Here is a 13,164-nt window from a genome sequence, read left to right as displayed (position 1 = left end):
GTCCATAGACAAACCCATGGAATTGAATTTATTCAGACTTCTTTTGCTTATGTCAATTTCATGTTTCCAAATCTATGATTTCTTTTGTTTTTTGTTTGTTTGTTTGTTTGTTGTACCTGCTAAAATGGCACGTATAGCCAATGAAGACCATTCTCTCCCTTTAGATAGCGTTCAGAGTTCCAGCCTTACAAGTTCATAAATACTTGTGAATACTAAAAATTAGAGCCACCCACATAAAATGCAAAGCATCTTGACCTGCATACTGCCAAGTTATCAGGGACCCAGCTTCTGTTGGTCTTATTTCTGGATGTTTTTCAACCATAATGAAAAAGTAGAAGCCTGGATGTATGGGGTCAATACTAGCTAGAGGAGAATAGAAGATCTACTATCCCTGTCTGAAATCAGATATCTGGAAACATTGACTTGCCCATATTTTCTGTCTCATTGTATTTTTTCATATTCAGTATAAAAGATTTACCCTTTTTTTTCCGGACCAAAGTAAGCTAAATGGACAAAAGAACTTAATAATCCAGCATTTGCAAGCTTAGGACAAAGTCCAACCACATCCCCTAAATGGCCAAGGAACAGTGATGATGACGTGGAGAAAGACACCCTTAAGTGGAATTTCAAGAAACTAGTGTCTGTGATTTTACAAAGTTGATTCCACTATCATGAGGAGAATACACCCTCTGGAAGACTTTCCCACACTGTGGACTGTGTTGTGCTGACTTGTTGCCTGTCTCTTCTCAGTTTCTCTTAATCTCAATAATCCATGAATTCAAGAAATCTCACAGAGACTGGAAGGTCATTTATAACCGAGGGACATAAATGGGAAGTTGTATAAAGAAAAGAAAGAACTTGGGCTGTGAAGTCTGGTCAAATTAAGATTATTTAACTTCCTTGGTTTATGAAATAATAATATTAATAATGACCTTCTATAATTGCTATGAGGTTAAGTTAATGTTTATGAGAGGATATTTTGGAACTAACTGGTTCAAATCCTAGTTTTACCATTTAACCAATATCAGACCATGAGTAAATTACTTAGTTTTGTAAAGCCTTGGTTTCTTCCTCTCAGTTGCTTAATATACAAAAAGAGAACAATAATAGTACTTACCTTTTTAGGTTGTGAGACTAAAATAAGGTACAGTTGTTGGCACAGTGCCTGGTGTATATATGCACTTAATTTACTTAGCTGTTAGTTTAGTTAGATGTTACTGAGTATTATATGAGATATTGCATGTAAGTATCTGGAAAATAGTAAGAACTAAAAAATTCTACCATTAAGACTGGAATCATGGTTAGCCACAATGACTGTCCTTTCCCTAATCTTTTTCAAAGTTGTGCTTTGGCATCCTTGATATTAGTGTAGGAAGAACTAGAATGAGGAGAGAAGTTAGTAGAATGATCTAGACTAAGAGGTAATGAAGTCAGAACAAGAACAAGAACAATGGCTTTAGGAACAGGTCAGAAAGGTGTGGGTGTATAAAACTCTAGAGTTACAATGGACACAATGTACTCATTGACTGGATAAGGTAGGGAGAAGACAATTACAACCACCCAGAGCCTAAAACATTTGGGTCATAGTAATGCTATAAACAAGAGCCAGGGTAAAAGGAAGCAGATTTCAGACAGATGATGGTAAATCTAGTTTTGGATGTCTGAGACGTTGACAAGATATGCAAAAGTCCAGCACACAGTGGGAAATGTGGAGTAGAGACACTGGAGAGAAAGTGGGGCAAAAGATTAGATATATGGGAAGCATCAACTTCAAACTGATGGTAGAAATCAAGGAAGTTGATGATTTTGCAAAAGAGAGGGCATATAAGAGAGAGAAAAGAGATTCAGATGACAGGCCTTTTGGAACCACCTACTTTAAGGAAGATGAACAGAAGCAGGGCCACAAAGTAATATTACTAAGAGGGAAACAATTAGAAGAGTTAGGAGAAGGGATAGTGTATTTCACACTGCTGATAAAGACATACCCAAGACTGGGCAATTTACAAAAGAAAGAGGTTTAATGGACTTACAGTTCCACATGGCTGGGGAAGCCTCTTAATCACGGCAGAAGGCAGGGAAGAGCAAGTCACATCTTACGTGGATGGCAGCAGGCAAAGAGAGAGAGCTTGTGCGGGGAAATTCCCATTTTTAAAACCATCAGATCTTGTAAGACTTATTCACTAACATGAAAACAGCACGGAAAAGACTGGATCCCATGATTCAATTATCTTTCATGGGTCCCTCCTACAACAGGTGGGATTTATGAGGGCTACAAAATGAGATTTGGCTGGGGACACAGAGCCAAACCATATCAGGAAGAAAGAACTCCAAGCGGGTCAATTATATCAAATGTTGTAGAGAAGCTTAAAGGGATAAGGACTGAATTAAGCCTTTGAAACTTGCCAGCAATTTCACAAGAATGGAAGGGGATTTTAAGGAGGTGGGGAGTTTTATTAGGTTGACTGGCTGTGGAAGAGACCATTAGACTCCACACCACAATCTGCTCTCCCATTCTTCCATAGTGATAGTTTTAATTGGTCATGGATTAGGACTGTATTTCCCAGCCTTGGTATAGCCCAAGGCTGCCTCTAGAAACTGGTTGTAGCCATATAGCTAAGTTCTGTTCAATGAGATGAGAGAAGTGATATGTTCTACTTTCCTCTTGTACTCTCAAAAGTGATGGGTATACACTCCTGATATGGTTTGAATCTGTGTCCCCATCAAATCTCATGATGAATTGTAATCCCCAATGTTGGAGGTGGGGCCTGATGGGAGATGATTGGATCATGGGGACAGTTTCTCATGAATGGTTTAGCACCATTCTCTAGGCACTGTTCTCATGATGAATTCTAGAAAGATCTGGTTGTTTAAAAGTGTCCAGTACCTCCCCACTCATGTTCTTTCTTGCTCCTGCTCCCATCACATGAGATAACTTGCTCCCCTTTGCCTTCAGCCATGGTGGTAAGTTTCTGGAGGCCTCCCCAGGAGTCAAGCAAGCAGATGCAGCACGACGATTGCTGTACAACCTGCAGAAGTGAGAGCCAATTAGACTTCTTTTCTTTTTAAGTTACCCAGTCTCAGGTATTTATTTATTTATTTATTTATTTATTTATTTATTTATTTATTTATTTTTGAGATGGAATTTTGCTCTTGTTGCCCAGGCTGGAGTGCAATGGCATGATCTTGGCTCACTGCAACCTCTGCCTCCTGGGTTCAAGCAATTCTTCTATCTCAGCCTCTCAAGTAGCTGGGACTACAGGGACATGCCACCATGCCTGGCTAATTTTTGTATTTTTTTTTGGTAGAGATGGGGTTTTACCATATTGGTCAGGCTGGCCTTGAACTCCTGACATCAGGTGATCCACCTGCCTCAGCTTCTCAAAGTGCTGGGATTACAGGCATGAGCCACCATGCCCTGCCCAGGTATTTCTTTATAGCAATGCAAGAATGGACAAATACACCTCCCTTGCCCTAATTTCCTTCTTAAAAGCTGTGTAGCAAACAAGATGGCAAAAGCCCAGAGATGGAAACTTCGTGTTGAAGATGGCAATAATATAAAAGATCCCAGCATCCCTAATAGTTGAGTGTTGTTAAATCATCCCTAAAGTGCTTATTCTCAGATGATTAACTGAAAGGAAAATAAACTTCTATCTCATTTTTCACTGTATCATCTCATTGTTAAAGTATCTGGAACCTGGATTCTAAATAATATACCTCTTATAGCCCCATGAAGGCTACTACTTATATACTTTTTCTATTGTGGTTAGGACAAATGTCAACATATTTGTATACAATCAGAAAGCAGGTCTTTACTAGTTGACCTATGGAAAATGGTATGGTGGCCTCTTCGTTTTTTTGACTCTCTGAGTTGTTATGGGTTGAAATGCGTACCCCCAAAATGATATGTTGAGGTCCTAACCCTCAGTATCTCAGAATGTTTGGAAATAAAATCATTGCAGATGTGATTAGTTAAGATGACATCATACTGGAGTAAAGTGAGCCTGTAATCCAATATGACTGGTGTTTTTATAAAAAAGAATGCTGCACGGAGAGACACACACAGGAAGAATGAAATGTGAACAGGAAGGCAGAGATCAAAGTGATGTCTCTACAAACAAATGATTACCAAAGATTGTCAGCAATTACCAGAAGCTAGGAAGCTGACATGTAACAGATTCTTTTTTACAGCTCTCAGAGGGAACCAGCACTGTTGACACTTTGATCTCGAACTTCTAACCTCCAGAATCATGAGATAATACATTTCTGTTGTTTAGGCCACCCCCCATCTGTGTTACTTTGCTATGGCAGGCTTTGGAAATAAATACACTGGTCAAGAGATTAATGTCTTCCCCTCTAGTCACCTGCTAAAAGAGATTCTTGGGTACCTTCCAGTTTAGAGGACCAGTAATTATGTCTCTTCTTTACTTTCCTGGATAACATGCTCATTTTATGGCAAGTGATCTTGTCTATCATTGGTTGCCTATGAATGTCATCTATCATTGTCAAAGACTGTAGCAAATTCTGAAACTAATTTACATACCATTAAATGCCAAATGAATCAGCTGGGATGCAGCTCTAACTAAAATTTTACAGAGAATAAATATTCTGCAATTTTGGAAATTGATCTTTTATGGGTTGTGGGTAAGTGTGAATATCTATTATATACATTTACAAGTTGACAGAATCAGGATAAGTATCATTATGCATGTTTCTTCTCAGTTGCAGTTGAACTGAGTTGGTCTTTTTCCTCTCCAATTTATTATGCAAGTATTATAAGCTCTGCAGCAAATAGGGGAAATGTCAGTGTATAGTCCTTCTTTCTGTTTACCTGGAGGCAAAACCAGAGAGGAATTGTGATGTACTTTAAAAATTGTGGTAGGCCTAGTTTTAATTTAAGGCAGGAGACAGTTGTATTCAGGTTGTAGAAAGGCATTGCAGAAAGTAATAACAGTGTTTTCTGTAAGTGATTCACTTTACATTTAAATATGTGAATATGTTCCATTTCAGGAAATGTGTTTATGAATAGAGAATGCTTTACAGACTCTATTGAAGCGAGATCTTCCAATCTTTGGGGGGCTTTTAATTTTCTTTAAACAGTGTCCATCTTTTAGCAGAAAGCGTAGCGGGGTCCTGTGGAAATACTATGTTTCCTCTTTGCTGGGAATATGAAGCCTGACAAGGGGAACCTGAGGATCCTCTTCCATACATATTATTCTTCCTGTGCCTCCACCGTGGGAGGAGCATCGTGAGAATTCCACTTTGATTCCAACCTTAGACTGTCATTGGCTATTCTGAGACCTTAAAAAATCCTTTTGTTATGGAAACTTTTAAACATACAAGCAACTAGAGGGAGCAGTCTGATGATACTCCAGCTACTCCATTGTCCGGCTTCAGAAGGTATCAACATTTTGCTAATGTTGCTTCATCTGTCTCCTCACCATTCTCTGGAATGGAGAGGGAGGTTGAGCTGTAGAGTATTTACCCTGTAAATACCTTAGTATATTTTTCTAACAGATAAAGACTTAAAAAAATCTTAACTACAGGGTCATTCTCATGTCTGACAAAGTAACAATAACCCCCTAATATCATCCAATACCCAGTCCATGGTCAAATTTCCATGATTATCTAAAAAATATTTTTACACTGGATTTGTTTAACTAGAGTGCAGACAAGTTCCATGCATAACATTTGGTTTGTCTCTTCTGTCACTCTTAACATATAACATTTCTCATGATCTCTTCTCTCGTGCCTTTGTTTGTTAAGGAAATCCTGTTGTTTATCCAGTAGATTTTCCCATTGCTTCTTCTGACCAATTGTTTATTCATGGTGTGTTTTAACTTCTTCTTCTATCCTTGCTGTTTCCTTTAAATATTAGTTAGATCTAACAGTTTGATTAGATTCAGGTCATTTTTTTTTCTTTTGGCAAGAATACTCAACCAGTTCTGCCATCGCACCCAGGAACAGAAGACAGCAAGAAAAATTCACTTTGACCCCTTATGATTTCATCTCCAACCGGACCAATCAGCACTCCCCACTTCTCAAGTCCCTACTCACCAAATTATCTTTAAAAACTCTGATCCCTGAATACTTGGGAAGACTGATTTGAGTCATAATAAAACTCCGGTCTCCTGCACAGCTGGTTCTGCATGAATTACTTTTTCTCTACTGCAACTCCCCTGTCTTGATAAATCTGCTCTGTCTCTGCAGCGGGCAAGGTGAACCCACTGGGCAGTTACAATTATAGTCCTCAATGATCTTTTGTATTTCTGTGGTATTGGTTGTAATGTCTCCGGTTTCATTTCTAATTGACCTTATCTGGATCTTCTGTCTTCTTTTCTGGGTTAACCTAGCCAATGGTCTATTAATTTTGTTTATTTTTTCAAAGAACCAGCTTTTTGTCTAACTGATCTTTTTGTTTGTTTGTTTGAATTTCATTTAGTTCTGGTCTGATCTTTGTTATTTCTTTTCTTCTAGCTTTAGGATTAGTTTGTTCTTGTTTTTCCAGCTCCTTGAGGTGTGACATTAGGTTGTCAATTTGTGCTCTTTCAAACTTTTTGATGAAGGCGTTTAGTGCTATCAGCTTTCCTTTTAGCACATTTTTATTATATCCCAGAGGTTTTGATAGCTTGTGTCATTATTATCTTTCAATACAAAGAATGTTTAATTTCTATCTTTATTTCATTGTTAACCCAGATATCATTCAGTAGCAGACTACTTAATTTCCATGTATTTGTAGTCTTCAGGGTTTCTTTTGGAATTGATTTCTAATTTTATTCCACTGTGGTCTGAAAATATATTTGATATGATTTCATTAAAAAAAACTTACTCAGACTTGTTTTGTGAGCTATTGTATGGTCTATCTTGAAGAATGTTCCATGTGCTAATGAGAAAAATGTATAATTTGCAGATCTTAGGTAGAATGTTTTGTAAATGTCTGTTAAGTCCATTTGTTCTAGCATGTCATTTAAGTGTGTTGTTTCTCTGTTGACCTTATGTCTCGAAGATCTGTCTACTGCTATCAGTGGTGTATTGAAGTCTATCACTCATTTCTTAGGTCTAGTAGTAATTGTTTTGTGAATCTGGGAGATCCAGTGTTTGGTGCATATAAACTTAGGATTATTTTGAATTGATCCTTTTTTCATTATATAGTGACCATCTTTATATATATGTTTTTTACTGTTGTGACTTTGAAGTCTATTGTGTTTGATATAAGAATAGTTACTCTGGCTCGGAGCAGTGACTCATGCCTGTAATCCCAGGACTTTGGGAGGCTGAGGTGAGTGGATCACGAGGTCAGGAGATCCAGATCATCCTGGCCAACACAGTGAAACCCCATCTCTACTAAAAATACAAAAATTAGCTGGGTGTGGTGGCACACGCCTGTAATCCCAGCTTCTTGGGAGGCTGAGGCAGGAGAATCACTTGAACCCACGAGGTGGAGGTTGCAGTGAGCCGAGATCATGCCACTGTACTCCAGCCTGGCAACAGAGTGAGAATCTGTCTAAAAAAAAAAAAAAAAAAAAAAAAAGAAAGAATAGCTACTTCTGCTCGCTTTTGGGTTCCATTTGCATAGAATACCTTTTTCCACCCTTTTTCCTTGAGTTTATATTAATCCTTCTGTGTTAAGTGAGTCTCTTGAAGATAGCAGATATTTAGATTTCAATTTTTTTAATCCATTCTGCCATTCTGTATCTTTTAAGTGGAGTGTTTTGGCTATTGACATTCAATGTTAATATTGAGATGTGAACTACTGTTCTCTTCATCATGTTGTTACCTAGATAGGTTATGTTATGTTTTAGCATTTCTTGTAGTGCTGGTTTGGTAGTGAAAAATTTTGTCAGCATTTGTTTGTCTGAAAATGACTATTTCTCCTTCATTTATGAAACTTAGTTTTATGGGATACAAAATTCTTGGCTGACAGTTATTCTGTTTAAGGAGGTTGAAGTTGGAACTCCAATCCCTTCTGGCTTGTGAGGTTGCTGCCGAGAAGTTTGCTGTTAGTCTGATGGATTTTCCTCTGTAGGTTACCTGTTGCTTTTGCCTTAATGCTCTTAGAATTCTTTCTTTCATAATGACTTTAGATAGACCGATGACTATTTGCCTTTAGATAGCCTGAAGATCTTTTTGCACTGAATTTTCCAGGAATTCTCTGCGATTCTTGGATTTGGATATCTAGCTCTCTAGCCAGGCCAGGGAAGTTTTCCTCAATTATTCTCTCACATAAGTTTTCCACACTTACTATCTTTTCTTCTCCCTCAGGAACACCAACTATTCTTAGGTTTTGCCATTTCACATAATCCCATATATCTTGGAGACTGTCCGTTTCTTTTTATTCTTTTTTCTTTATTTTTGTTTGATTGTGTTAATTCAAAAGCCTTGTCTCTGAGCTCTGAAATTATTTCTTCTACTTATAGGGTGTTCATTTAAAGTATGGTCACCTGTGATGGTGGGTGTATTAGTCTGTTCTCACAGTGCTATAGAGAACTATCGGAGACTGGGTAATTTATGAAGAAAAGATGTTTAATTGACTCAGAGTTCTGCAGGCTGTACAGGAAGCATGACTGGGAGGCCTCAGGAAACTTACAATCATGGCGGAAGGCAAAGGGGAAGCAAGCACTGTCTTCACAGGGTGGCAGGAGAGAAAGAGAGAAGGGGGAATTATCACACACTTTTAAATCACCAGAACTTGTGAGAACTCACTATCACAAGAACAGCAAGAAGAAAATTCGTCCCCATTATCCAGTCACTTTCTACCAGGCCCATCCTCCTATTTGACATGAGATTTGGGTGGGGACAAGAATCTAAGCTATATCAGTGGGCTAGATCTATGGACAAGTTAGGTAGTTACAGAGGTAAGAAATTGGGAGTAAAATAGGTTTCTGGAAAACCTGGATGCTCAGTCAGCCATCCTGGATAATTTGTGTTGCTAGATCCAAACAGAGAGCACAAGGCTGGGCAAGAAACACTGAGGATTTGGACCCTAAGCCCTGGGGACCAGAATTGGACCATCTGTGAACTTTGGGACTTCTGGTGCATCTTTGTCCTTAAGTCTACATCAGTGTTCCTTAAACTTGAGTGATAAATGAACTGGAGTTAAAAGGAAAAACAATCTTCATGGATCCCATATTTTCTTATAATCCTTATTAAAATATTAGTTAAATATGCAGAAAAAGAATTAGGAATAAATCATTTTATTTATCAATCTTCTGCAACTATATAAATAAGTAAGGAATACTGAATACACTGAAAAACTATGAACCATAAGAATCAAATAATAATTATTAAATGTGGTTCATGAAGTTCTATTACAGAAATTAAATCACTTGTAATGTGACTATGATTCTGACCTCTCTTGTAAGAGTCTTTTTGAGTCCACTATGCTATAGTGAGTTTGATGACTTACTTCTAATCATCAATCTTCTCTGTTTGTTCTATCATGAAGTTCATATTTGAGCAGATGCCAAGGCATCAGTTGATCATCACATGGCACAAGGCATCAATTACATTTAAACCCATCTCACTTCTTCCTTCAGTAAGCTGTGATAGTTTAAGGAATAGCATAGTGTAGTGATTACAAAGGTGGGCCTAGGAGTTACATGCTTTGGGTTTGAGTTCTATCCTTATCACCTATCAGCTATGCATCCTTCGGCCCAGCTAATAAGTGTTCTATGCTTTTTCTTCAACTCTAATGCCATACTTTATCTCACTTTGTGAGGATTAATGAGATACACATGTTAAACACTTAGAATCCCTAGCACATAAGAAGTACTCAATATAGTTCCTAGTATGCTTATTATGGAGCAAGTTCACTGTGCACTGGTTACCAACTTGTTTGCAGCTGGTGAGACAGAACACATTCATATGCAACAAGTTAAATGTAGTAGATTTATTACCTACAAACAGGCAGAAAGTGATAAGCCTAGGGTCCCGGTGAGGTGGCTCATGCCTGTAATCCCAGCACTTTGGGAGACTGAGGCGGGCAGATCACAAGATCAGGAGATGGAGACCATCCTGGCTAACATGGTGAAACCCCGTCTCTACTAAAAATACAAAAAATTAGCCTGGTGTGGTGGTGGGCACCTGTACTCCCAGCTACTCGGGAGGCTGAAGCAGGAGAATGGCGTGAACCTGGGAGGTGGAGCTTGCAGTGACGCAAGATGGTGACACTACACTGTAGCCTGGGCCAGAGTGTGAGACTCCGTCTCAAAAAAAAAAAAAAAAAAAAAAAAAAAAAAATTAGCTGGTTGTGGTGGCGGGCGCCTGTAGTCCCAACTACTCGGGAGACTGAGGCAGGAGAATGGCATGAACCCGGGAAGCGCAGCTTGCAGTGAAAGGAGATTGTGCCATTGCATTCCAACCTGGGCGACAGAGTGAGATTCCGTCTCAAAAAAAAAAAAAAAAAAAGAGAGAAGCCTAGGATACATTGTGAGACAGTCCCCCAAAGCTCAAGAAACTTACCTGGGGCAGATGATGCCTCAACTTCACGTGTCCCACTTGTGCTACAACTCAAGGACCCAGAAAGGCAACCCCTTCTGGATTACATACCTCAAGGGCAACGTGGCTCACTAAGCAAGACTCCAAAGAACATCCGGCTTCCAGGGGAGAGAGGAACAAAGCCTGAGCTGCACTAGGCAGTTCTTGCCTAACTCAAAGTGTTACATTCCCTAGGAGGGACAGGAATAAGGCCTAGGCTATTCCATGCAGTTCCTCCCTTCCTCAGGATGTTGCATTTTTAGCACAATCTAGTTATTCTTAAGAACTACAAACAAGAAAGAAGGGGAGAACTTGGTCAGTCCAAGGCCCCCTGGAGAACAGTCCTGCATTTATATAAATATTTTGCCTTTGCCTGGAATCAAAATACAACATCATAAATTTCTTATAGTTAAGTATTGAACTCCTAGAAAGACCTAAGTTTCAGAAACATGAATGTACACTAAAACCAGAAGAAGTAGCCTCCTTGAACCCTTTTGCTTTTCACAACCTAATATGAGCCCTTTAGATTGTGGTTTATAATCTTTCAAGCTTCAGGATTTATTTATGATAGTTGAATTATTGGTAATGCATTTTAAGAGATTAAAAGGTAACTATTTGATATAAAGAACAAATTTCAAGATTAAAAAATACCCTTATATTAGTTCTAGAACATGGGGCTGGACAACACTGTATACTTCAGTAAATATGTGCAATTCATTTTTACTACTAGAAAGGAAACACACTATTATAATGACACCTGTCAGAACAGTGAGCCAAGAAAAATTTATGTGACATGTTGTAGAGAGGTAAAGGCCACTGAATCTTCTGTAGGTAAGAGGCATTGACAACATTCGACTGATGCCAGAGAAATGTCACAAGTTTAGTGGAACATGGAAGGACTTAGCCTTGAGGTTATATAAGTACATGGTCAGCACAGTAAGCCGTTCTACACAAATGGTGACAGAATGCTAAATGGTGATCATTTTAAGAATGTAAGAACCACATGCATCTTTAGTAAGAGTGCAAATAAATTGTGCACATTGACCAAAATTTGGCAGAGAGCTCAGCACATAGCAGCGTGCTGGGGCCCATAATTTGAGGATCACCCCTGCCCTAGCTCCATGGTTCTCAACCTTGGCTGCACATTACAGATATCTGAGGAACTTAAAAAAATGTGCTAATGTTTGAACCCACTCCAGACATTCTCAATTGATTGGTATGATGAGTGGCTGAGGGTCAGGCTTTTTAAAGTCTTTCCAGGGCTTCTAATGGGCAGTCAGGGTTGAGAAAGACCATTGTAGATATTACTACTATACTGATAAGAAGAATAAAGCAGTGCTGGGCTCAAGGAAGCTTGTGCCAAAGAAGACAAAGGGCATTTTGCTCCTATTCACCTTATTTACACTTCTTCCAATAAAATTGTATCTTTTAGTAATGGGGATAATTTTCTCTTATCTTTGTATTATGTAAATTCTTTTCTGAAGATAGGAGAGGAATCTCCACTCTCTCTGAAAGGCCGAGTGGTCCACTAATAAACTTCTGGTCAGCTCTAGAAGAATATTCAAGAGAGCACATATTGGCTGAACTCCTCTTAGGAACAAGGCATTGGCAAGTGTAATGAGTGGGAAAGAGGCCATATAAATACAGTCCTGGGGAGGGGGACTTATTCATCACAGAATGTTTTTTAATTATGAAAATTGCAAAATAATCTAAATGTTCCTCAACAGGGAAAGTAGATCAATAAATTACGGGTGTTCCACACAATGGAACACTGTAGTTAACACATATGAACTGGAGCTACAGGTCTCAAAATAATTATCAAAGTGTGAAGCAAAAAGGTAAGTGGCAGAAGCATATGTATTACATGTTAATAAAGTACTCTTTAGATAAAGTTTGAAAACATGCATGATAATAGTGTATACTGTTTTGAGATATAAAATGGAATAAATGAGAAAATGTACGTGAAACAATTGATACCAAATTTGGGATGGAGGTAACTTCTGGGCCATGTAAGCTCCATGAAAGTAGGGGCTTTCTTTCATTTGCTGATGTGCGCCCAATCCTAGAATAGGGCTTAGCACTTAGTAATGACTGATAAATATTTGTTAGCTAAAGCAATAAATAAATGATATCAGGGATGGATTTGCAAGGCCTTTAATTTTAAATATGACTTTTATTAAAAAAATACCACGAAGTTCGACAAAATGCAAACATTTGACAGAACTTAATGATGAGTATGTGGGTATCCATTAGGTTATTATTTTGACCTTTTCTATTGGCTTGAAATATTTCATTGACATTTAAAAAAAGGGCAGATGCAGAATAGACAAGAATTAGTATGACTGGGGGAAACAGGGTAAAGGAAAGGGGGGATTTGAAAATGACAGATTTCAAGTCTGGGTTGACTGGAGAATAGCACTGCCTATAAGAGTTTCAACTACTAGATGAAAATCAGGGATGAGACTGAGGGACGCAATACCACTTTTGGATGCATGATATTTAAAATCATGACTGAATTTCATCTAGAAATGCCCCCCAGCCCACTGAAAATGTTCATTCTGACATCATCAGTAGTTTTGGGGGAAAAAAGTCACAGGATATAGTTTAAGAGCTTCACCCTCTTTATTCCCCAAAACACGTTTAAACAACAAAATTAGAAGACGAAAAATCCATCCCTGGAAATGCAATATT

This window comes from Mandrillus leucophaeus, unplaced genomic scaffold (genome assembly GCF_000951045.1).
Source record: "Mandrillus leucophaeus isolate KB7577 unplaced genomic scaffold, Mleu.le_1.0 Scaffold376, whole genome shotgun sequence".
In the NCBI taxonomy this organism is placed as follows: Eukaryota; Metazoa; Chordata; class Mammalia; order Primates; family Cercopithecidae; genus Mandrillus; species Mandrillus leucophaeus.
Note: the sequence above shows the minus strand (reverse complement) of the source record.